This window comes from Equus przewalskii, chromosome 13, assembly GCF_037783145.1.
Source record: "Equus przewalskii isolate Varuska chromosome 13, EquPr2, whole genome shotgun sequence".
Classification (NCBI taxonomy): domain Eukaryota; kingdom Metazoa; phylum Chordata; class Mammalia; order Perissodactyla; family Equidae; genus Equus; species Equus przewalskii.
This window is the reverse complement of record NC_091843.1, coordinates 17,894,393-17,916,961: the sequence shown is the minus strand read 5'-3', so window position 1 is coordinate 17,916,961 and position 22,569 is coordinate 17,894,393. Positions and strand designations below refer to the sequence as shown.

Genomic DNA, 22,569 nt, shown 5'->3' with positions numbered 1-22,569 from the left:
CTCCTGAAACAATCACATGATTTGGTCCTCATTTCCTTGGGTTTAACTACCGCCTTCTCATTGGAGGCCTTCCTAACCACTCTACTTGAAATCGGAACACAACTGCCTTGTCCCACTTGCCTGCCTTATTTTTTCCAAAGTCCTTGGAAAGCACCATCTGGTGAACTCTAGGTATTATCTATTTATTTACCAGACTGTAAGATCTATTTTTCTTTGCTTTGTACACTGTTATGTGCCTACCACCTGCTATGATGCTTACACATAGTAGGTGCTCGAAATATTTTTGCTAGTTGGAAGGAATTGAAGTGAATGAGACACTAACTCAGTGCAATGTCCAGCATGATTTGGCATGCAGGCAGGGAGCGATGGCAGGGCTCCAGGGAGAACCCTGACTCAGCTAAGTGAGTGTTTCATGAAGTTTAAGAAGAGGAGAGGCAGCTGACAAGTCATGCCAAGGGCAAGTCCTGATTTGACTTATTAACCAAGCTGTGTGTAGTGGAAGGCATGGAGAGAGGAATAGATCATGGGGTAAGGCCTTTTAATGCAATGGCCCTATCCATTAATATTCATACCACAATTAATTCTTGACCTCAGACCAATTATGTTAGAAATTCTCTTCCCTTCCCTGGAAACGAGACCTGGTAAGGAAGTAGATAAAGAGAGTTAAAAATTTCTTTCCTCTATATTGGGTTATTTTTAAACTCTTCAGAAAGTCTCAAAGAAATGATTTAATGAGGAACCCATAAATTTCCAGACTTTCTCTCAATGACAGAAGATGATCCATGAGCAAAGTTTAGCTCCCTTTTCATCATAAGGGGGTGTTCTAAGCAAATTAAAAGCTCCTCAGCAGGCATCCATTAGTAACGGCATCACATATGACACTCTACACACACACAGCACATTGTACAAATGCAAGGGAAATTGACACCTCTGGGACCCAAACTGTGGGTAACAATCAAAGAAAAACCTGGCCATAGCAGCTGCAGGGATGGCAGATAGTCCAAATCACCTGTCAGTTCTCGAGTAGTTGCCTGAAGCTCTGAGGCCTCATCTAGAAGCAGTGGGAGAAAGTGCTGTTATGCTGAATTTGTAATGCTGGCCTCAGGCATAGGGAAGCCACACATACCACATGTGTTTGCTTTGAGTGAGAGAAAATATTTTAGAGATTAGAATTTGTAAAGCAAACTCTAAGGGGAGCCACTGTATTTTACATCTCTTTCTCATTCATGGATTGTCACCCCTGCCTAATAATCTATGCTAGGAATGGAGAAGGCAAGTTAGAAAGAGGTTAAAGGCTCTGGTTGAAACTGAACAGTTAATGTACAAAACAGCAAAAAGTCCCAATGCTATGGCAACTCTGGTTATCATTAAGTGACTGCATGTGACACATTGAAGGATGGACACTTACAGAACAGTACTTTGAGTGTGTAGAAGCTTCCATGGATGAACAAAAGCCTATTTTCCTCACCCTGATCTATCATTTCTCACCACATGTGCTATTTATCAGAAAATAGGCTCTCTAGTCACCAAATATATGGTGGTTGTTGATAAGACAAGAGGTCAAAATTGAAAGGAATAAAAATCAGGCATCCAGAAAAGCACTGGCCACTAATCCTCTTCGTTATTGTAGTGGATTGCCCAATCCATTCTGCTCTTGAAGTTGGCTTTGAGTCAGCCTCCTTTGGAGACCTGCTGATTGTGTTACAAATATGGGTTTGACATGTAGCAGATGAGGATTTTTCAAAACACATGCTCCGTGGAGAGGGAGGTCACAGCTTAGGTGAAATCAACACAGGTTCCTGGTCTGGCTCAGATCAAAGCACTGGGGAGTGAAATGCCCTGGAAGGTCATGTAAACACATTTGGTAATAACCTTACATCTTGTCATCAACCTTCATTCTTCAGAGGTCCCTTGTCGTGGGTGCTCTTCCTCAGGTGCTCCTGTGACCTGTCGGGGTTTTGGCCTCTTCTAGCATTCCCAAGTATTTTTCTATCATCCTCCCCCGTCATCTCTCTGCCCTGAAATTATCCTGTGGATAATCCTGGCAGCTGGTCCCATGCAGTGCTGCTCTTGGTAGCTGCAGAGCTTCTGCTGCTAGAATCTTTTCCTGTAGCTTTTACCCCTGACAGTGGGGATAGTGTATGCCAGGTGACACTAAGTAGAACAGATGGCCTCGTTTTTGCCTGGCTCCTATTTAAAGTCAGGTTCTTCCCCTCTGATGCCATGTATGTCAAATGCCACTTCTCTTAAGCCATAGTATTTACTTACATTTACCAGGAAGAAAATTTAGATGTCATTAAAATTTTTAAAAATATTTGTATATTTCATAAATTAAAAATGAGCATGGTAAAATAAATTCCGAAACTGGACAGAAAGGGACTGAATAAAAGATAAAAGTCTCTTCTCTCTCTAACTCTCCTAAACAATACTAACAAACTTTCTTACATACGGAAATACATCTGTATTTATATCCATGTATCCTATTCTAATTCCCAGAATTGGGGTAACACTCTACATACTATTCTACAACGTTTTTTATTTTTATTAACATCTTGGAGATAGCATCATATAAACATATATTCTTATAATCTAGCCTTTTTATTGATAATATGCTATTCCATCATATAAATGTACGAAAATTTATTCCATTAGGCCCCCACAGATGGATATTCATTTCATTTCTAGTAACTATCATTAGGTTTGCTGTTACAAACACGGCGGTAATGAGCATTCCTGTACTAGGCACACTTCTACATACGTCTAACAGTTTTTTAAAAGACTTTGCTCTCCTCTCCCATGTTCCCAGTAATTCTCTAGCACCTTATCCTGCTTTATTTTCTTCATAGAATTTGGTGTTATCTAAGCTCTCCCATTTATTTCTACTTACTTCCTGTCCCCCCAGATTAGAATATTAAGTGTCACAAGAATAGACAACGTTGTCTTATTCACCTCTGTATTACCAGCATTGAACAGTGCATGGCACACAGTGGTTGCTCAATAAATATTAGTTGAATTACAAACAAAATGAACCTCAATATATCTGATGGAGTGTAATTGAAAACTACAATGCAAAAAGCTTGAGAGAAAAGGAAATTTCTTGTCTCACAAAACTGGAAGTCTAATGATAAGGGAGATTCTAAGCATTTTTGATTAGTGCCTTCATAGTCACCAAGGACCGAAATTTTTCCCATCGTTTGATTCTGTCATCTTCAGCCTAGGCTTCCTTTTATGGAGGGTTACATGCTCAAAGATGGCTGAAGGATTTGTAGGCCTCGCCTCCAGACATGACAACACCCAGAGGAAGGAGGTAGGCCATCCCATTCTGTGTTTCTTTCCTGGAGATTATGAATCCTTTAATAGAAGTCCCCAGAAGACAGTCTTCTATCATTTTATTAGCCAGATGGGTCACATGCACATTTCAGAGTCAATCATAAGCAAGGGGTGTGGAACTACCTGTCCTGGCTTAGACTGATCACCGTGGGTGGAACGGATATTGAGGGATCATCCATAAATGTCCACAACACTCAAGCTCTGGAGTCAAACTAGCAGCCCTGGTATTCTGGGTTCTAAACCTGGCCATGAGCAAGGTAGTGGTTAGTTATACGATGTTAAAGGGACCAAAATAGGAGGTAGAAGGTTGGAACCACTGGGGATTTAAGGAGCTAAACTGCTCTGTAATCATGTAAAACAATCTCTGTGTTGTAGGAGGAGATACATATTTTCAGACTACAGTTTTTTGGGGGATAACTTTACTTTCTAAGTATGGGTTTAGACTTAAATGTGACTAAAATTGGTGCTTGTTCTAGGGGGACGTGTGTATTATTCTTAGAACAGTGGGCCACAGATGTCAGAGGCTGCAACAGAAGACCTCAGGGAGGTTGTGTGGACATGGTGGTTGCACAGCCGCAGCAGCCCCGCTGGGAAACCAAGATCCCGTTGGCTCCACCTTCGAAATATATCACAGAACTGAACCATGCTCATCATTCCCATTTCCACAAATTTAGTTGAAGATCCCCTCATTTTCTGCCTGGACCACTTCTGCCTGATGTCTTGGCCTTCTCTCTTGCCCCTCATCCATTGGTTCTCTGTGTGGAAGCCAAGCGAGCTTTTAAAAACAAAATCAGTCATGTCATTCTCTGGCTCAAAACTTCACATAGCTTTTCACCTCAATAAAAAGAAAAGAAAATGATAGGAGAGTAGATCTTAAAAGTTCTTATCACAAGAAAAATAATTATAGCTATGTATGATGATGGATGTTAACTAGACTTATTGTGGTGATCATTTTGTAATATACAAATATTGAATAATTATGTTGTACACTTGAAACTAATATCATGTTACATATCAATTATCTCATTAGAAAAAAAGAATAAAGTGCATTCTCCTTACCGTTATGCCCTTGACTTCCCTGCCCTGAGGTGGTACACCACTGCTCCCTCTCTCATTCGCTGCACTGTAACCCCACGGGATGCTGTTCTTCCCATTAAACATGCCACGCTGTTACCATCTGAAGGGCTTTGCAGTGGACTTCCAGTTTGTCACACGATTGCCACCTTCAGATTATTCAGTTCTCACCTCCGATGTCACATCCGCCATAGGCCCTTCCTGAGCCCTGTAGCTAAAGTAACCACCCCAAGTCCTAGGAACTTTCTATCTCATGTTTTATTTTAATTTGTTCAGAGTTTTATCACTATATCTTACATGTTTATTTGCTTAACTAATTTTCAGTCTCTTCCAACCAGAAGGTAAACTCCTCCAGGAGTAGGATAGAGATTTTGTTTGGCACAATATCCCCAGCACCTAGAACAATGACTGCTTAATTAACATTTGTGTGCCTAAGTAATATTTTTAACAATAATACCAAAGTCTATTCTTTTAACTCCTTCTACATCATACGTTCATGTCATATGTCACAAATGAAGGCCCAGAGAAGAAGTGACTTCATAGCAGGCATGATTGGTTTGGAAGACAAAGAGGTTGGGTACAGGCTTGTGAGCCTTTTGTCAAATATTTAAAATGCTGTCATGTGGAAAAGTGGCTCTGGGGTCAAGTCGCTTTAACAGGACCAGTAGGTAGGAATTATGAGACATTGACACAGACTCACAGAAGCCACAAAAGAGAATCCCCAAATTGCCAGATCAATTTCTCCCTCTTGTGAAAGGAATGGTTCTTTCTTGCTGAGAGAGACGCTAAGTCAACCTACATAATAATGGTCTGAGAGAGAAAAGGCAATGGAAGGGAGAAGGAGAAGAAAGCTGCCTTAGTGGGAGAAGAGGGGGAATTTTGAGTGGGAGGATGGTGATGGAACAGCAGCTGCCCACTGAGAGAAAAGGATAGAGGAAGAAAGAGGATTTAGTTATGTATTGCTGTGGACCCTTCATCTGGGTTCCTCTTAGTGCTATTGAGTGGAGAATGGGATTCCTTTCTCACTATTTTGAATATTGACTCTGCGGCTGAATCATCTGGGACCCTGGATTGTATCAGTTACATTAAAAATACAACTTTAAAACAACTGAATGAAAATGAGGAAAACTGCCTGATAAAGAAATTAGTAGCTTGTCATTTGAAATTTAAGCAGAACCTCAAATACAATTTGCTGGAGACTAAAGTACGGATTAACTTCTAAGGTCTGCTCCAACTCCTGCCAGACTATGGCTCTAACTTATTGTCAGGTAGCAAGAGCTGGAGGTAGGACAGAGGGACCTTTACGTGGGATCACAGATGGCCTCTTGGATGACAGCTGGCCAGTTTGGGTTTGGAAATGGGTACAGTAAAGGGACATTGATTATTTCTGTTTCCCCATCTAGAATTTCACTCCAAAATTACTTGAAAGGTGAAGAAAACAGAGGTGTCAGTGAACTGAGGAGAGATGAGGGGTGTGGCATCAGTGCTGGCCAGGGTTGGCGTGTGACCTTTGGTCAGCCGCTGACCTCTCCGTACGTTCCCTCCCACATCCTGAGCACAGGGGAGTGATACTTTCTCTCTGGAGAGGAAAGACGATCTGCTTTGGGAGCTGCTCTGACCTCAACAAAAATTGGGCCCCTGGAACCAGGTGAGCAGGCAAACATGGGATGGTCCTAGCACAGTGAACTGGCAAGGAGGGCACTGGACTGTGAGTGAGCCTGTGTGACCTTAGGAGAGTCCCTGCCCTCTCTGGGCCTCACTGTGTTTATTTGTGAACTAAGAGGACTAGATAAGACACTCTGAAAGGTCTCCTCACTCTGATTTTCTGTTTAACAAAGGTGCAGGCAGTATGCATTTGCTGTTGCATAATCTTGAGAAAGTTAAGGGTGAGAATAAAATTGGGATACAAAAATAAGACAGAGGATGGCGTCAAGAAAGAAATAAAAAAAGAAGTGGGTAAGAAAGGCACCAATTAGAGTAGAGAAAATCATAAATTTCCTTAGACGACATAACGTTACAAGTGGCCAGGGAAGAAAAATACTATTAGAATTCTCAGCTGACTCTCTCCTGCTCTATGTCTAAGATGTGAAGAACTATAGAGGAGAGATCTCTTTTTTCCTTCTTCCTTATTCTTCGCAGCTGGTCTGAATATTTGATTTTTAATGATACACAAGACTCTCCATGGTCTGCCCCATCTGTTCTGTCTACTTTCTCTCTCTCTAATCCCTCCTGCTCTTTCATTACTGTGGCCACTTCAGACTTGTCCTCACAAAGACTCTGCCTCCTGCATTAGTCAGCTCGGGCTGCCATAACAAAATACCATCCGCTGAGTCGCTTCAACAACAGAAATTTATTTTCTCACAGTTCTGGAGGCTGGAGGTCCAAGATCAAGATGCTGGCAGATTTGGTTTCTCCTGAGGCCTCCCTTCTTGGCTTGCTGATGGCTGCCTTCTCCCTGTGTCCTCACAGGGCTCTGTCTGTGCCCATGCAACCCTGGGGTCTCTCTGTCTTCTTAGGACAACACTCATTTTGGATTAAGGCCCCACCTTAATGGTTTCATTTTAACCTAGTAACCTCTTGGGTTTTCTTTTCAGTTTGAAAGCAGTCACTGTTTACTAACTGATCAGATTACAAAAATAATCATCATAGATGCCTTAGTTCATCCTTCTAACAAGCCTGTTGATCTGATCTTCCCTGTTGTCAGCATCTTCACCTTCTACAAAATGCATGGTATTTTTCTTCACTCCACCTCATGGAGAAGATAATTTGAAGGGCACAGGAAGTCATTGCTTCTTTGAAACATTTTTCAACTGTATAGATCTCGTAAATCTGATCCTCCATATAATTAACACTGTATTTACCAAGAGATGGAACAATCAATGTGTTATCTGTCAGGGCAATTCACTTCTTGTTGATTTTGCCATAACCCCGCTTGTAGATCAATTCATTTACTGACTTCAGGTTCCGGTACCCCCTTGCGGTATATGGTCCCACAATCCTCAGCATGTTAGCTGAAGCTCAGTTGGAGCTTAACAAAGGTGCCATTGAAGGTCTGGCGAAGGTGAAGAAGGTGAAACATCTTTTGGACCTTTGGTTTCACACCATTGATACCCCTGATCCTGATGACAGATGCCAATTTGGATTCCACAGATAAGTACAAGTTGCCAGCTTTTCTTTGATCTTAGCCATTCGAGTCTCAGTTCTGTACATCCGCCTGTTATTCCTTGTGACAGTGCTTACCATTTTCATAGGTAAGCTTCCTTCTTGCCTTTTGAAGCATCTTTTGGGCAAACTTCTTTCTCAGGTGCTTGATCTCCAGCTCTGCAAGATTCCCTCACTTTTTCTTAAGGGTTTCTGGCACCACAGGAAACTTCTTTCTCTTCTCTTCTGCACTCCCCATGGTTCCAGCCAAAAGGAGGTTAATCACCTCCTTAAAGGCCCTATCTCTAAATACAGTCACGTCCTGAGGTACTGGGGGTTAGAGCTTCAACATATGATTTTGAGGGGACACAATTCAGCCCATAACACCATTTCACAACCTTTACTCAAACTTTTGCCTCCTGGAAGTCTTCTCCCCTTTTCTCTTTCAAAATCCTGTGCATCCTTTAATCTCATCTCAAAAGCCCCTTCCTCCTTTCCTTCTTTCATCCCTCCCTCCCTCTGTAACTGGCTTTTCTTTTAATTGAAGAAGTAAAACTTGTACATGGTATAATAATAAAAGCACAAAAGTGCTATCATGTAGATGATAAAACTCTTTCACACTCAAACCTCCCCTCCAGAGTGCCCTTCTGTAAGCAAATGGTTAATACTAGTTTTTGGAGTCTCATGTCTGACCCATAACACTCACATCCTAGTCATTAGGCAACACTGCCTAGAGAGAAGGGGTCATTCTAACTGAGGGATGGACCAAGACATCACAGTTGGTAGTATAAACCCATCATACCAGGTCTTTCCCAATTCTTGATGACCAGGATTGCTCCCTCCCCAGGCAGTGGGGCATAGAGCAGCCTTGGTCTTTAAGAATCACACAGACTTGGATTTGAATCCAAGCACCAGAACTCACTAGCGAGGTACTTTGGACAAATTGTTTCATCTCTTTGAGCCTCTGTTTACTTGTCTAAAAAAGAGGGACAATAATTCTACCTTCTCCAGAGAGCTGTGGGATGAAATGTGAGGTTGCTTTTGAAATGCCATGTGAACAGCACACAGTAACGCTGCAGAAATGTTCTTCCTTTTTGTCGCTCTTGGGTTTCTGCAGGACTCTACAACTGCTTCCTTACCCATGAAGGCTGCTTTGCTCTCAGCCTGTCCCGTGGCTCCTGAGAGCAGGCACACGTGGATGCAGCTTTATATCTTTGAAGACCTCCTTGATTCTAGCTTAGTGCCTCTTTAGGCGATTAACACATATTAAATTTAAAGCTGGATCTATTCGGCACACAAAAGGCAAAGTATGATGTTTTATGGTGGGAAGACTGAGTAACCCAGTTCTGTCACCTAATTGAGGTGTGGCCTCAGGCAAGCCATTTAAACCTCTCTAGCCCACAGGTTTCTTATCTGTAGAATGTGGGTGGCCATTTCTACCTCAGGAGGCTGCTGGGAGGAGAAATGAGAGGAGCCCCTGAGCTGCCGCAGGATATAGAGTTACGCAGTATTATGATGATCTTTCCTATGGGTTTTCGTTTTCCCTTTCACATGAAACTCTCTCTTTGGGGTACACAGTGTCCCTGTTCTCCTATTCCTACCCTCTCTTCATATTGAGAGCTCACACTCAGCAAGGGCTGGAAGGAAATAAGGAACTAAGTTCTAAGCAAGAGTTGTAAGAGTTATTCGTTCCTAAATTCTGAGAGTTTGAAACCACATTGCGGCAATTTTCTGTTCCACTGTCAAATTGACTCCAGTGAGTCATCTCTATGGTAATCATTAGAGAAAGCCTCAGATGATAATTTATTTAATGAGGGAATCCACATTGTTCTGCACATGCCAGTCCTCCTAAAATACAGTCAGCAACTGAGCAGCAGGACGTCAGTCACTTTGTGATTCATTTGCTGCCATTCAGCATCTTCTATGCAAGTTCTAACTGCAGCATCCAGTCTCTGGTACCTCATTTGATGTTCTAGAACCTTCCATCTGACTATCGCCAGGGGAAAAGCACATTGTGTACTCCCTGATCCTATTCCATCTGCAAGATCATGTCCTGTGTAGGTCTTAATACTAAAAACAGAGAGAGCAGCCTGGAAGTAGAAGTCAGGGAAGGCTGTCAAGCAGGGTTGGTGGTAGGAGTGGTGAATAGGCAGAGAGATTTAGAAGGAGGAGACAGAGTTTGTCCAGGTCATTGGTTTTCAAACATTTCACTCCCAGGACTCCTTCACGCTTGTAAAAATTATTAAGGACCCTAAAAATGTTTTCTTTATGTGGATTACATGTATCAATAGTTATCATATTAGAAATTAGAAAAAGAAGTTAAATTTTTCTAAATTTCTTTAAAAATAATAATTATCTATTAACATGAGAGCAATAACATCAATATATATCATGTAGCCTCTGGAAAACTCCATTTTGTACTCAAGAAAGAATGAAAGTGAAAAAGACAATTCATGTCCTAGTATTATTATAAAAATAATTTTGATCTTATGGACATACAAAAAGAGTCCTGGGGCCCTTGAGAGCCATTGGTGTAGGCAAGGACATTGGAAAATAAAGGGCTGAGACAGAGTGTGATATACATGAACCAATCTCTCTCTCTAACATTAATGATATGTCGATGAAAATAATCCATAATCAATCTATAAATGAAAATTTGGGGTGAGTTTATTCTGAGCTAAAATGTGAGGACCATGGCCCAGGGCCTGTCTTCCCAAAGAAAGAAAGGGAACCGAAGAATTGGGGTGCAGAGAGATTATATACCCCCAAAGAGGATGTTTCACATATGATTAAAATGTCCCTTTTACAATAGCTGCGAGACTGCTCTGTCAACACAGCGATTGATGGACACAGCAGGTAGGTCTGCTGTCTCGGTGGACACAGCAGGATGGCAGGTCTGGTCTCAAGCTGGGTGGTCACAGGTGAGCTGGGTGGTCAAAGGTGAGTGCAGCAATCAGTTCCTAGCCTAAGGAAAGATGCTTATCCTTAAGGAAATGCCAATGTAGGGGGAAGTTGCACCTTTATCTTAAGGGCATTTGTTCTTGCCATAGTAAATGTTTAAAGCAGATATACAATGCATGCTCAATGGCCATGCCAGGTCCTTTGGAAAAACAAAGTCAGGCTGAATTAGGTTTACACCAAATGGCTTCCTCACATACTCCAATATATCCTATTGCTTGCCATTTCTATTTGTCAGCACATTAAATCTTTACTGTATATTAGATACTGTGCTAATTCATAGTTATTATTTCATGTAACCCTCATAATAACTCATGAGAAGAGATATATTATTATACCCATTTTACAGATTAAGAAATTAGGCACAGAGAAGTTACAACTCAAAGTGAGGCCCAATTTCTATGACAAATATCAGAAAGGGGCAAATTAATTTCCCAATGCAAATTGTTGTGAGGTGTATTCTAAAGCATATAGATAGAAAACAAAGAGACGTGAGGAACACTCTTTTGCAAACAAACTCCAGGTTATGGGTTATTTAGCCTTGGAGGATGACAAGAGTAACTTCCTGGTTAGGTTCTAGACAGACAAGGAGAAAAGACTGTAGTGGATGCTGCTGTATGCTGTCCACACCCCCTCAGAGCTGAGGCGCTCACATATTGACTGCTGACTGCTCTCAGTGAGCTCCTCTCTGAGAATTATTCTCAAAGAGAGCTGCTAATCCAAGCTCACCCTCCTTCCCCTGTGGCAGCCCAAAGCTGGGACTGGTTAGCAGGTAAATAAAAGCCCTTGTCCTAAGTCAGGGAAACTCTGAAAGGTCATCCCAGTTCCAGACCTCCCCATGGGATCTGAGGAGGCCTTCTTTGCCTGTGTGTTACTGCTCAGAACCTCCTTCTGTTCAGTCCTGCTTCCTTCACCGGCCACAGGTGTTGATCCTGGGGGCACTTCTCAATCAACATCCTGTACCCAAATCTCCCTCTCAGAGTCTGTTTCCCAGGGGAACCAACCTAAGATAAAGACAGATTCCTAAATCTTCCACCATTCAGCACAGTTCACTCCAATTCTTTTTAAATATTAGGTTTCCATGTGGTTAATAGTAAGCCTCTTTAAATTCAACAAGTGGAATGAATAGTCCTGACGTACGTATCCAGCCTTCCAGGGGCAGTCTTTCCATTCTATGTCAGACACTTCCGATTTTGAGAGTTCTTCCTCCTACTGAGCGGAAGTTGGTCTGCTGGGTACACATCCACTGTTCTGAGTTTTCCATGTGGAGCTTTTCAGATAGACCTAGTCATTCTTCTGTGATGGCTGTCCACAATACTATCTGGGTGGATGGATGACGACCTCACCACAGAGAACTGGACCAGACGACATTTTAGGAACTTGCTAGTCCTGAGGTGTTCTGATTGCAGGAAGTTTTTTCAGGTAGGCTGTTCATGGTAAAAGTTTCCCCTTTCCAAGCTCCACCTTCCATGAAAACTTGGATGCCCCAAACCATGGAAGGGCGGTAGCAGAACGAACTTCCTTCTAATTCTCCTTTTGCTTTCTGTTACAGTAAAACGGGGATGAAGATTTAAGGTCCCTTAGTGCCATGGTTTTCAATTTGACCCCATATACCTTCTTTCCTGTGCACCGGCTTATTTTGTGCAGTCTCATCTTCCCTGCTGTGTTCTGGAAGTAGGACAATTTTCAGTGTTATTTTTAATCATGTACCACTCAGGGAGATAATGATATTGATTAAAATGTGAGCCTAAGAAAGGTAATTCTCTTGGAGAGGACTACGCGGAAGTGTGTTTTGCTTCAAAACCTCCACCAGGTGGCATTTTATTAAAGCAGTATTGCTATTGTGCCTACTGGAGGCAATTGCTCATGCTGTTCTTAAACGGATAGTAGGAAGCTCCTTGAAAATTTAAATGTCATATTTCCACAGATAATTATAGTAAGGATTCTAAAGCAAAAGCTCAGCATATTTTTTAAGATAAAATATCAAGATCCTCCCTGCCACATCTAGTTTAACCTAAAAAGAGACTGGAGACTTGAGACAAGATTTGTAACCTGGGCTCTGGCACTTGTGATGTGACCTTGTGCAAGTCACTTCTGCTCTCTGGGCTCATTTCTCCTTCTTTGAAATGAGAAAGGAAAGCAACCAGACAGTCTTCTAAGGTCTATTTACTTCTAAGACTTATAACTCTCTTTCTTTCATTAAGGGTTTTAAATTACAAGTTTTCTACTACCCTCATCACCGAATTTGTAATAAAGACAAAATCTAACCATTTGGTTTGCTTATTAAATACTTTATGTGAAACATTGTTGGGATTTTAGACTACTCTAATTTTCATTGTTGAGGAGCACCTGTTGGCGGCATTTCTTCTCATATTGAGTCTTAGAATCTTTTATTTCAATCTAAACAATCTTAGTGGCTGACAAGCTCTTTCCTACCCTTTCAAGCTGTTGTGGAATGAGTTCTTTGAAACCTAGAGAAGCTCATCTGAGAGAACAAGAGAGGTCTTCACAGATAATTATCAGCATTAGACAGGTGAAGAGCGCTCAACTCGCTTGTCCAATTCTGCAAAAGAAACCTCTTTAAACTTTCCATTTTCCAGATTGCTTTCACCTGAACTATAAAAGATCCCACTGAACAGAGGCTTATAACACTTTACAGTGTCATAGAATTTTTTTCCCATCTTTCCATCTTGAAGGCTTAATAAAACAGGCTGGATAGCGTCTTCAGAGCCCAAGCTCCTCGGGGCCTGTGAATTTGGGCTCAGGGAAGAAGTTTTAACTCCTTGAGAGCATTAGTCCTCTACCATGGATACTGAGCGAGGCTGCATTGAATCCACGGTGTGAAACCTGCTTCGCCCTCAACCCCACTGCCATCCGCACCCCAAGTTCACAGAACCTGGAGCTGTCCAGGTCGGAAAGGACTTTGCTGGTGGCCTGGCTCCATGTTTTTCAAAGGGTGTTCCATGAAAGTAGAGCCACTGTGGGAAAAAGACATGGTTCTTTCATCAAAGAAGTTTTAGAAAGGCTTCGAATACTCCCCTCCAATAGTCACAGTGCACGTTAGCATTTTAACTCTCTGGGAATTCCTACAGCAAGGGAACCTATTTGTATAACCCATTGTTTTGCAAACCCATGGAATGCTTTGAGGAATGCAGCTCTAATTTAACCATTTTATAGACAATGAAGAAACAGAATTTAGTCACAATAAAAATGCAAGGGCAGATTTGGATTCAGAACCCTATATCTCCTGGCTTTGAGCTCTGTTCTTTTTGTCCATACATTCTAATTACAGATCCAAATCTCGACCATTCTCTACAATCTTTCAAAATGTAATATGAATTACATACGTTTTAAAACAACAATGGACGCAGATGATGTTGTCTAATGTTATTTTACTAACGAGCGAAGTAAGGCTGAGAGGGGTTAAGTGACCTTCTCAAAGTCATACAACTAAGTAGGAGCAGAACTAGAGATAAGAGCTGAATTTGCTTAATGTCTGTCCAGGGATGGTACCCATAATCATGTCATCTGTTCCCTTTAATCCATACCTTTGCATTAGGAATGAAGATTACATCTAAGCCATTCTATACGTATGTCGTTCTCAGCTAGTAACAAACTCAGTCAATTAGGATTGTTCCTTTTGCTTTAGCAGAGGAATGAGACAGCAGGACAGATAAGTTTTGCTGACACTATTTCAACAAGGAAGAGCCAATAAAAATAAAAATCAGAATGAAAAATGTTGGATACATAACTTTGAATATAAACTCACCTCCTTGAAAGTTTGGCTTAGACTAGCTTAGTGAGAAATTGTATTATTAATAGATTTTTAAAATCCAATACCAGCTCTGGGTAGCAGTGACAAAGTTTAAATATTAAAGATCATGATGATAATTGTAGAAATAAAGATAGGTAACATTTACTAAGAGCCTATGCAGTGCCAGGCACTGTGCTAAAGGCTCACATACACTTAACCTTCACAGTAACTCTGCGAGGTAGGGATGCCCATTTTATGGATGATCAAGCTGAAGCTCAGGGAAGTTAAGAGGCTGGTGAAAGGTCACAGAATAGCAAATGGTAGAATAAGGATTTGAACCCATGACGTGAGTTTCTAGTACCGGTGTCCTTAAACGTTTTACAAAGTTAAGAAAATGCCACATGAAAATTAAATCTGAAAATATGATATTAGAAATATCCTCCTCCTTTGAAGGCCCTCTTGCCCAGTGGGAAGCACGAAGTCCCTTTCTTCCACCTATTTGTGTCAGTGAGTTCACTGCTGGCCAGGCCCTTGATAAGGCTATGCTGCCTTATATTCTGAGGGCTCTTAAGGGATGAACACAAACACTTCTAGTTTCATGTGTAATGGAATTACATGATTTGGAGAAGAAACTTGGCTGAAGGCCACCTTCCATGCTCTGGGAAGAAAGAGTTTGCCAAAGAAAATAATGATGGGGATAAGATGACCTTAAGTAGAGTCTGCAGAAGAAAAATGGTCTGAAGTAAGTTGGCAGCTTTCCAAAACGTGTTCATTTCCAAGAATCCCATCCATCTGAATGTACTCTGTAATAACTGTCGTTTGCTTTCCCTTAAAACCAAGGTGATAGTAACAACCTCCTTGCCTTTGGAAACCAAAGAAACTTCATTTCAGTGGCTGGTTCCATGGATCTGGGAAGGCTGAAGTGTCATCAAGATTTCTAGGAGTTCCCAGGGGCCTGCTTCCTCCTAATGACTTCTATCCCTAGCTCCTGCAGCCACTGGTGTTGGCCCATTCTCCTGTTTACAGAGAAATAAAGGTACTCACATTTTCTGAGTTAGATCACCTTACTGAAGATTTGAAAGGTTAATGGGAGAGGTCACATTGTGTCCTGCAAAGTTTTCTGCCACCTCTGTCCTCCGCTCCCTTACCCTTCCCTGCTCTCCCTTCCTTCCCCTCGCCTTTCCACTCTTTTATTCTCTCCTTCCCTCTTAGAAACAAAATCCTCTTTCTGCCACTAGCAGGTGGCTCTGCCCTTCTCTGAAGGCTCCACATAAGCTGAAATGCATTCCTTACAGCCGCTCAACAACCCCAAGAGAGCCTCTCACGGCATCTTTCCAAGAAATGTGGTTTGCTCCTTAAGAGAAATTCTGTAGCATACCACCAAGAAAAAATTTTTCTCTTCTTGTTATAGCCATATGTACTTGAAAATAGCAAAATCGTGTCTCTTCTTTCAAATTCTGTACTTCTGACTTCTCACCAACGCAGTCAACCTGTCTTCCTTGTTATTTAACACTAATACATTACAAAGAAAATGGTTCTATCTTATAAAAATACTATGCCTCTAAGTCATTTATTATCTCATGACTCCTCAACTCTCCTGTACAAAAAATGTAGGGAGGATGTTGCTTAATTTTCTTTGAAGATGAACAAAATTTAAGTCCAAAAAAGGTGAAATGATCAGTCAAAACTCAACTGCCACGTATCTGGCACCACACCCATGTTCTTTCTTGATGTACTCCATTACCTCTGATACGCATCCTCCAAAATGTAGTTGAGAGGATGACTCCTTTCACCAGCATGAGTGCCTGTGGCCAGTTCTGCACTTCAGCTCTAGGGCTGGAGACCACCACAAAGAGAGAGAGAGAATAAACAAAGGAAACCAAGATGAAGAGACAAAGAAAATCTCCATTATCATTGGCCTTCCAATGGCTTCGGTCAAGTCATCCGGGAGCAGCTTTTCTCCACCCTGTAGAAGGAATGTGCTTTTAAATTTAACTGGGTCATTATTAAAGACTAAATAGCTTCCTTTTGCTCTGGGTCAAAATCCAAACTCCTGAAGATAGTCCTGAGTGATCGGTCTCTTCCTCTTTTCTATCCTCACCCGAGTTACCTGTTCCCTCTTTCAATCTTCTCCAGTTGTGTGCCCTCTTTGTAGTTTTTCAAATGAGCAGTCTACTTTCTGTCTCAGACCTCTCCCACTTGCTCTTCCTCCTGATTAAAATTAACCTCCATCCCATTCCACTTACTACCTTTCCACCTTGTCAACTTTTTCTGGGTCTATGTTTTCCACTTATTTGTCTTCTCCTTGACAAGCCCTTCCCACTATCCTGTGTTGAAGAGCCTGTCCCCGACTTTGCTCTATGTATTGACATTGTTTTTTATGGTATCTAGGTCCCACTAGACCTTATGAAGCTCTGAGGCCAGTGCTTAGTTAGTTTCTGGCACATAATAGGCTTTCAATAAATAATATTGATTGAATGTTTGAAAGAATGAATGAGGAAGGCAGCACGGGAAAGCATTCCTTTCTGCCTGTGCTAGGCTCCTTTATTTGCTCATTCTACAAATGCCTATTACACCTCACCCACTTGTGTGTGTATTAAAGGGACCCAGGGATTGATCTGACATAGGCCCTGCCATGGGACTCTTACTACTCAATAGGAAGCTATCTGGGAGGCAGTTTTGGAGCAAGGGAACTGAGCATAGACTTTGTCTTTGCCAAGTCTTCTTATCTACAACCTTCCAGAATCTCCTTAAGGCTGCCCAACACATTCTACACCTGATACATCATGATGACCCTTTAAGCTGCCAGGTCAGCTATATTGAAACGAGCGTGGCTCTTCAGTTCTGCTGCAGCCCAAGCGATTTCTAGGCTCTGATTCTGCAATTTCTGAAAGAACTGCAAGGACTCTTGGGATTAGTAGCTGAATTTAATATATTTGTTTATCACGAATTGAGAAGGCCAGTCTGGCTCTTTCCTTCTAAAAGGGAAAACATTTTTAAATTACACTTTAGAGTGCTTATCCCGGTTCTCCCCAACCTTCAGAGCCCACACAAGCCTATCTCCTCTCTGAAACCTCCCTGAACTAGCCTAGTTTATTGTTAACTTTCTGTATACATTCTCTCTACCTCCCACTGTGTCACATAATCACATAATCACTAGATTCAGATATCATCACATAATGTTGCATTGTTATTTAGCTATTTTAGGCATGTTTGTGTGTATTCTGTCTCCTCACGGAGTTCCTTGAGGACAAAAACATGTGTATTTCCTTTATGAATCCCATAGTGTTTAGCATGGTCCTAGGCATTCCTTAAGAGGTCAAGGATGTAGGTCCCATAAAAAGATGTCACGTGTTGGGTTCTCTGGAAGCAGACGCTGAAATAAAGTGTGGCTGGTAGGATATTTGTTAGGGATGAATGCATATGGAAGAAAGTGAGGGAAGGAGGACTGGGCAGATGGAGAAATCCAACCGGGATGCAGATCCAACATAGCCTCAGCCAACCCCACCGAGTTCTCCCATGAAGCACCAAAATGACAGGGCCTTTCTATCTTCCAGCCCCTGCCTTGATCAGTCATTGTATGTGAGGCTTCCCCAGAAGGGTATGCCCTTGGGTGGCTTTCTGCAAGGACTGGAGAAACTGTCAGCTGAGGCTGCCTGCTGACAACTAGAGCAAGAAGTCCTTCTTTGAAGGGGAATCTGGGTTGCACATCTTCTTGTCCACCATAAAGTGAATGACACCATTCAAAAAAAGCCTTATGAGATTCAAGTTTGATAGATGTCTGTGGAACTGAATCCCCTTGGCCAGATCTCTGGTTAAGCTGAAAGACCACCCTATGAATGCAGACTGTACCTAATAAGGAAAAAGTAGTGATGATACCTTGGTCTGGGGATGATATGGGGCAGAAAATGCATCCCCCCCAATTTTTTCTTTTTGACGAAGATTAGCCCTGACCTAACCTCTGCTGCCAATCATACTCTCTTTGCTGAGGAAGACTGGCCCTGAGCTAACATCCGTGCCCATCTTCCTCCACTTTATATGTGGGATGCCTACCACAGCATGGCTTGTCAAGTGGTGTCATGTCTGCACCGGGGATCCAAACCAGTGAACCCTGGGCCGCTGAAGCGGAACTTGCGAACTTAACCACTGCGCCACCCAGCTGGCACCCCCCCAAATTTAAAAGGGCACATAGGAAAACTCACATTTCTGAAATCCATCCAGGACTGCTCCTTTCCATAGAGAGTTCCAATTTGATAAGTACAGAAATGCCCCCCACCAGACCATGTACTCTATTCAAAATATTTCTCCAACAGTGCCTGAAATCTCCAACATTTTCCTGTACATGATGACATGACATCATCTGACTCACATAAATGCCTATGAAATAGAAATAACTTCTCCTATTGAAAGCATACTATTTACTAGGCATTTCACATATCTGTTTCTTTATGTTTGTGGGGGTTATAAGCCTGGTCCTGTGCTAAACACTTTTATTGGATCATCTCATTGAATCGCACCCACAATATTATAATGTAAATTCTCTTTTTCTATTTTACAGATCGGGAAATGGAAGTTTAACAAGGGGAAGCCACTTGAACAAGACCACAAGATAGTAAATGGTAGAAACAGAATTTAATCCAAGCAGTCTGACCCTAGGGAAATTTTTAAACTTTCTTTACAACAAGGACATCACTTTCTCATTAAAGACACTTGCCTATTTCTTGAAATTTGCTCTCATAAGTCCTTTAGGGGTTCAGAGCCTCAGGGGCTAGGCCCCAAGGCTTGAGTACGTGGAAAATTATTCTGCGTAATAGCAAGATAAGGAGTTCAAGTTCTCCCAGAGGGAAATGAGAGGGTCCAGGTAGACTGGTCGCTCTGTGGAGGAAGAGTCAGAAAGCAGCCCTACCCCCATCATCGAGCAGCTCAGCTGAAGATCTTTAGGAGAACAAAAATGCGTAATGAAAAAAATCGTGTATGCGATATAAATTTCTTTCTCAGTCTTATAAAAGCTTCAGTAAAATTGACAGTGCTCATAGAGACACTGATGTGAGTCAGTTCCTTAGAAGAACTTGAGGGAATGCTGAGATATGCATCCACGTGGGTGCTGGCTGACCATGGAGATAGCCCACTGAGACAGAGGATCTCCAGGACAAGGGGACAACTGATAACTGGATTTTCCTTTCTCTTAAAACAACCCATCGGGTTAGATGATATTTCCATCTTATGCTGAAAAATAGTGACTGTGAGACATTAACTTGCCGAATGTCATACAGATAATAATGACAAATCAGGACGTCATGACAAACCAGGTCCCACAGCCTGAACTTTTTTCTTTGACTCTAAACTGTCATCAGAAGAGGTGGGGGGAAATATTGAAGAAACAAGCAAACAGCTGCTAATATTTTGATTCCTCTCTCAGGTCCTTAATTTCAATCTCTTTGACCTGAGCAGAAGAAAGCAAATGAAAAGCGAAAGCCGCAAATAAGAATGCTTCTGAGTGACTGTGTGTATAATGAGAGGGAGCTCTGATCCCACCGCGGCAAATCCCCGATCCTTCCCCATGGGTGAGAGTCATCATGAATAATGTGGTGACAGCTCTTGGAGGAGATGCACAGAGCCAGGGGATTTTTAGCTTCAGAGAGCTGAAGAAGCTATAAATCATAACCCCTCAAAATTGGGGGTACTGTTCCTACCCATGACATCTCTGCAAAACAGTCATGAAATTTAAATCCAGAGAGATTCGCGTCTTGCTTTAGGATGCAAGCACCTAGCCCTCCAAGAAGCAGCAAGGTTTATATAAAAAGGATCTTGAAACATGAAAGCTTGCTATCAGTGTCACATCAAAAACCCAGCCAGAGCACTCTCCTCTGGTTGTTTCATTTTCACTGAAACAGGCATGCCTGCCAGGACGGTTTGCAGACCCAGATGCTCTCATTTGATCCACAGATGGGAGAGTGGAAAGAAGCAGACCAACTCAGGCAAAGGTTCTGAACTTTGAACATTTACTTTGTACCAGGCTTGGTTCCCTCTATTCTTGGTACAGGTGACACAATGGAGAATAAGAGAGATGAGATCCTTGCCTTGATGGAACTCACAGTGTAATGGGAAAGATGGGTAGGATGATCTGGAATATAAGACAGAGGAGAAAGCGTAGTTCTCAAACTCAGGAGACAAGCCTCTTAGTGACTTAAACTGAGCTGCAAGGGGGCTTTGAGGATAAGAAATAAGCAAAAACTTAGTTATTAGAATGATTTCTCTCTAGATCCATGGTTTAATAGGTAGGGCAGGGTGAAAATATTGGGGGGGAGCCAGAATGAGCCATGATGCCTCTGCCTTGTCCACCTCTCTGGGCATGAAGACCAACAGTGGTATATGAAGCGGCTCCTGGGACTTCTTTACACTATTCATGGAGATTTCCCACAAAAGCTCTAGCCCTTTCCTTGGTGTCTCCCACCTCTTTGAAAACTTCTTTGCCAGCAGTCATCACACTAAACCACTCAATGCCTTTGTCCAGTGTACATGGAAGAACATGAGAAATGTTTGGTACCTTTACCCACATTGACTTCAGTGGGTTGAGTAGGAGTCAAACTTGGGCTCTGGAAACACTGTAAACTCTGGGAAACACGCAGGACCCTCCTGTGGTTTGTGGGGTCCTGGAATTGGCCACTCCAAGATATGTCTCTTTGGCATGATGATTATTTGAGACCGGTTACTTTGCAGACAGGAAAGCAACTGAAGAGTAGAGTTTACTTACCCTTTGTAAGAGACATTTACATTGTAAAGGAAATCTTCCCTCTCTACCAGGAAGAAGGGGGGATGACCTTATCTCTAGAAACTCTTAATCAATGGGGAAGGCAAGGACTTAAATCTGCATTTGTTTATTGTGCTTGTCTGGTAACCTCCTGTAACTGACTCCCCCCACTCCCAACATCCTCCTTTGTCTTTAGCTGGATATAATATTTAAGTAGTGACTTCAGCCATTTTCGCGAGTTGCTCAGCTTGCCTGGGCCTCCCATGTATACATGTTATAAAGCTTTGTTTAATTTTCTCCTGCTATTCTGTCTCATGTGAATTTAATTCATTCTCTGGCCAGACGAACCCAGAGAGGGTAGAGGAAATGTCTTCCTCCCCTACAGGTTCATGAGATGAACGTGTCCCTGAAGGAAACCTGCCATGGCTCCACCAAGCTCGGGAAGATTACAAGGCAAGAGTTTTGATTAAGGAAAATGAGCACATTCCATCCCTTCCAGTCAGCAGGTTGATCCTTTTCCTTCTTCATTTCCCACTCACTGGACCTAGACTTTTCTCCATGTTGACTCATTTTTTCTTGGGCACTGTGTACATGCCCAGCATGGATGGCTGGGTGATCCCTTTGCCTGCAGAGAAGACATTCTGCCAGGCACTGGGGAGAGATTCCACGGGGAGGGCTTTCTTTTCCAGAAGGAGCCCGTCCAGTGGAGTGATATCATTGTCAAGTTCAAAGTTTGTTTCTAGACAGATTAACATCGCAGATGTGAAGTCCTTGAGCAACTAACCTGATCCTCAGCTTTACCCCGGCTATCCCAGGTTCCATCACAGCAGCAGCCCAACACATGTACCTCCCACGCACAAAGTCCACACTGCTCTGTCTCTGCATTTCTAAAATGCAAAAGCCAGTACTTTTAGGAAATGTTTCTGTCCCTGAACCACTTAAAAGCTGGCTGCCTTGTCATATGCGGAAAGTGGGGAAACCTGACCTAAGCCTGGGGTTCATTTTTATGTTCCTGCTGAATCTAGTTCCCATGCCGTGGCTAAAGATAGACCTGAGAGGTACTTAAATATGTGAAGAGGTGTCCTGTCCAAGCTTGTGAATAGCATGTCCTGCTGCTTCTCCTACTTTTGCTAGGAATTTCCCTCAGAAACTTCCTCCACCTTCCCTCTGACATTCTCACATTTGGAAGGAGAAAAGGTCACAGAAAGGAAACTGCTTCATATCCCCCTCCCTGTCCCCAGCTCCCCTAGGTGCACTGTGTCCCACAATCAATAGCCAAGCTCACATACATGCACAGTCGTGTTCTACCCACAGAGAAGTTTGCATCCTCTCCAGCCTTGAGACAGGAAGGGAGGTTATCTAAAGGATAAAGATTTTCATTTGAGGCAGAGAGGGGAACAAGTCCCACAGCAGCCTCCCTGACATACACACTTACACACACACACACACACACACACCCCGACCAGAAGTTCTGTGTTCCCCACACTCTAGAGTGTTTGCAGGAGAAAGGGGAAGTCGTGGACTGCTCCTCATTTCATTACGGCTAAGCTAAGAGGTGGGG

At 42.4% G+C, this 22,569-nt stretch overlaps 1 long non-coding RNA gene and 1 pseudogene across 1 annotated transcript; one reads left to right on the top strand and one right to left on the bottom strand.

Annotated features, from left to right (window-relative positions):
* Nucleotides 1–5,936: 5,936 nt before the first annotated feature.
* LOC139075059 (uncharacterized) lies at nucleotides 5,937–21,313 on the top strand. The gene is made up of 3 exons (XR_011525089.1): nucleotides 5,937–6,052; nucleotides 15,098–15,293; nucleotides 18,816–21,313. It is a non-coding gene; the product is annotated as an uncharacterized lncRNA (long non-coding RNA).
* Nucleotides 6,983–7,804, bottom strand: LOC103549067 (large ribosomal subunit protein uL30 pseudogene; annotated as a pseudogene).
* Nucleotides 21,314–22,569: the final 1,256 nt, after the last annotated feature.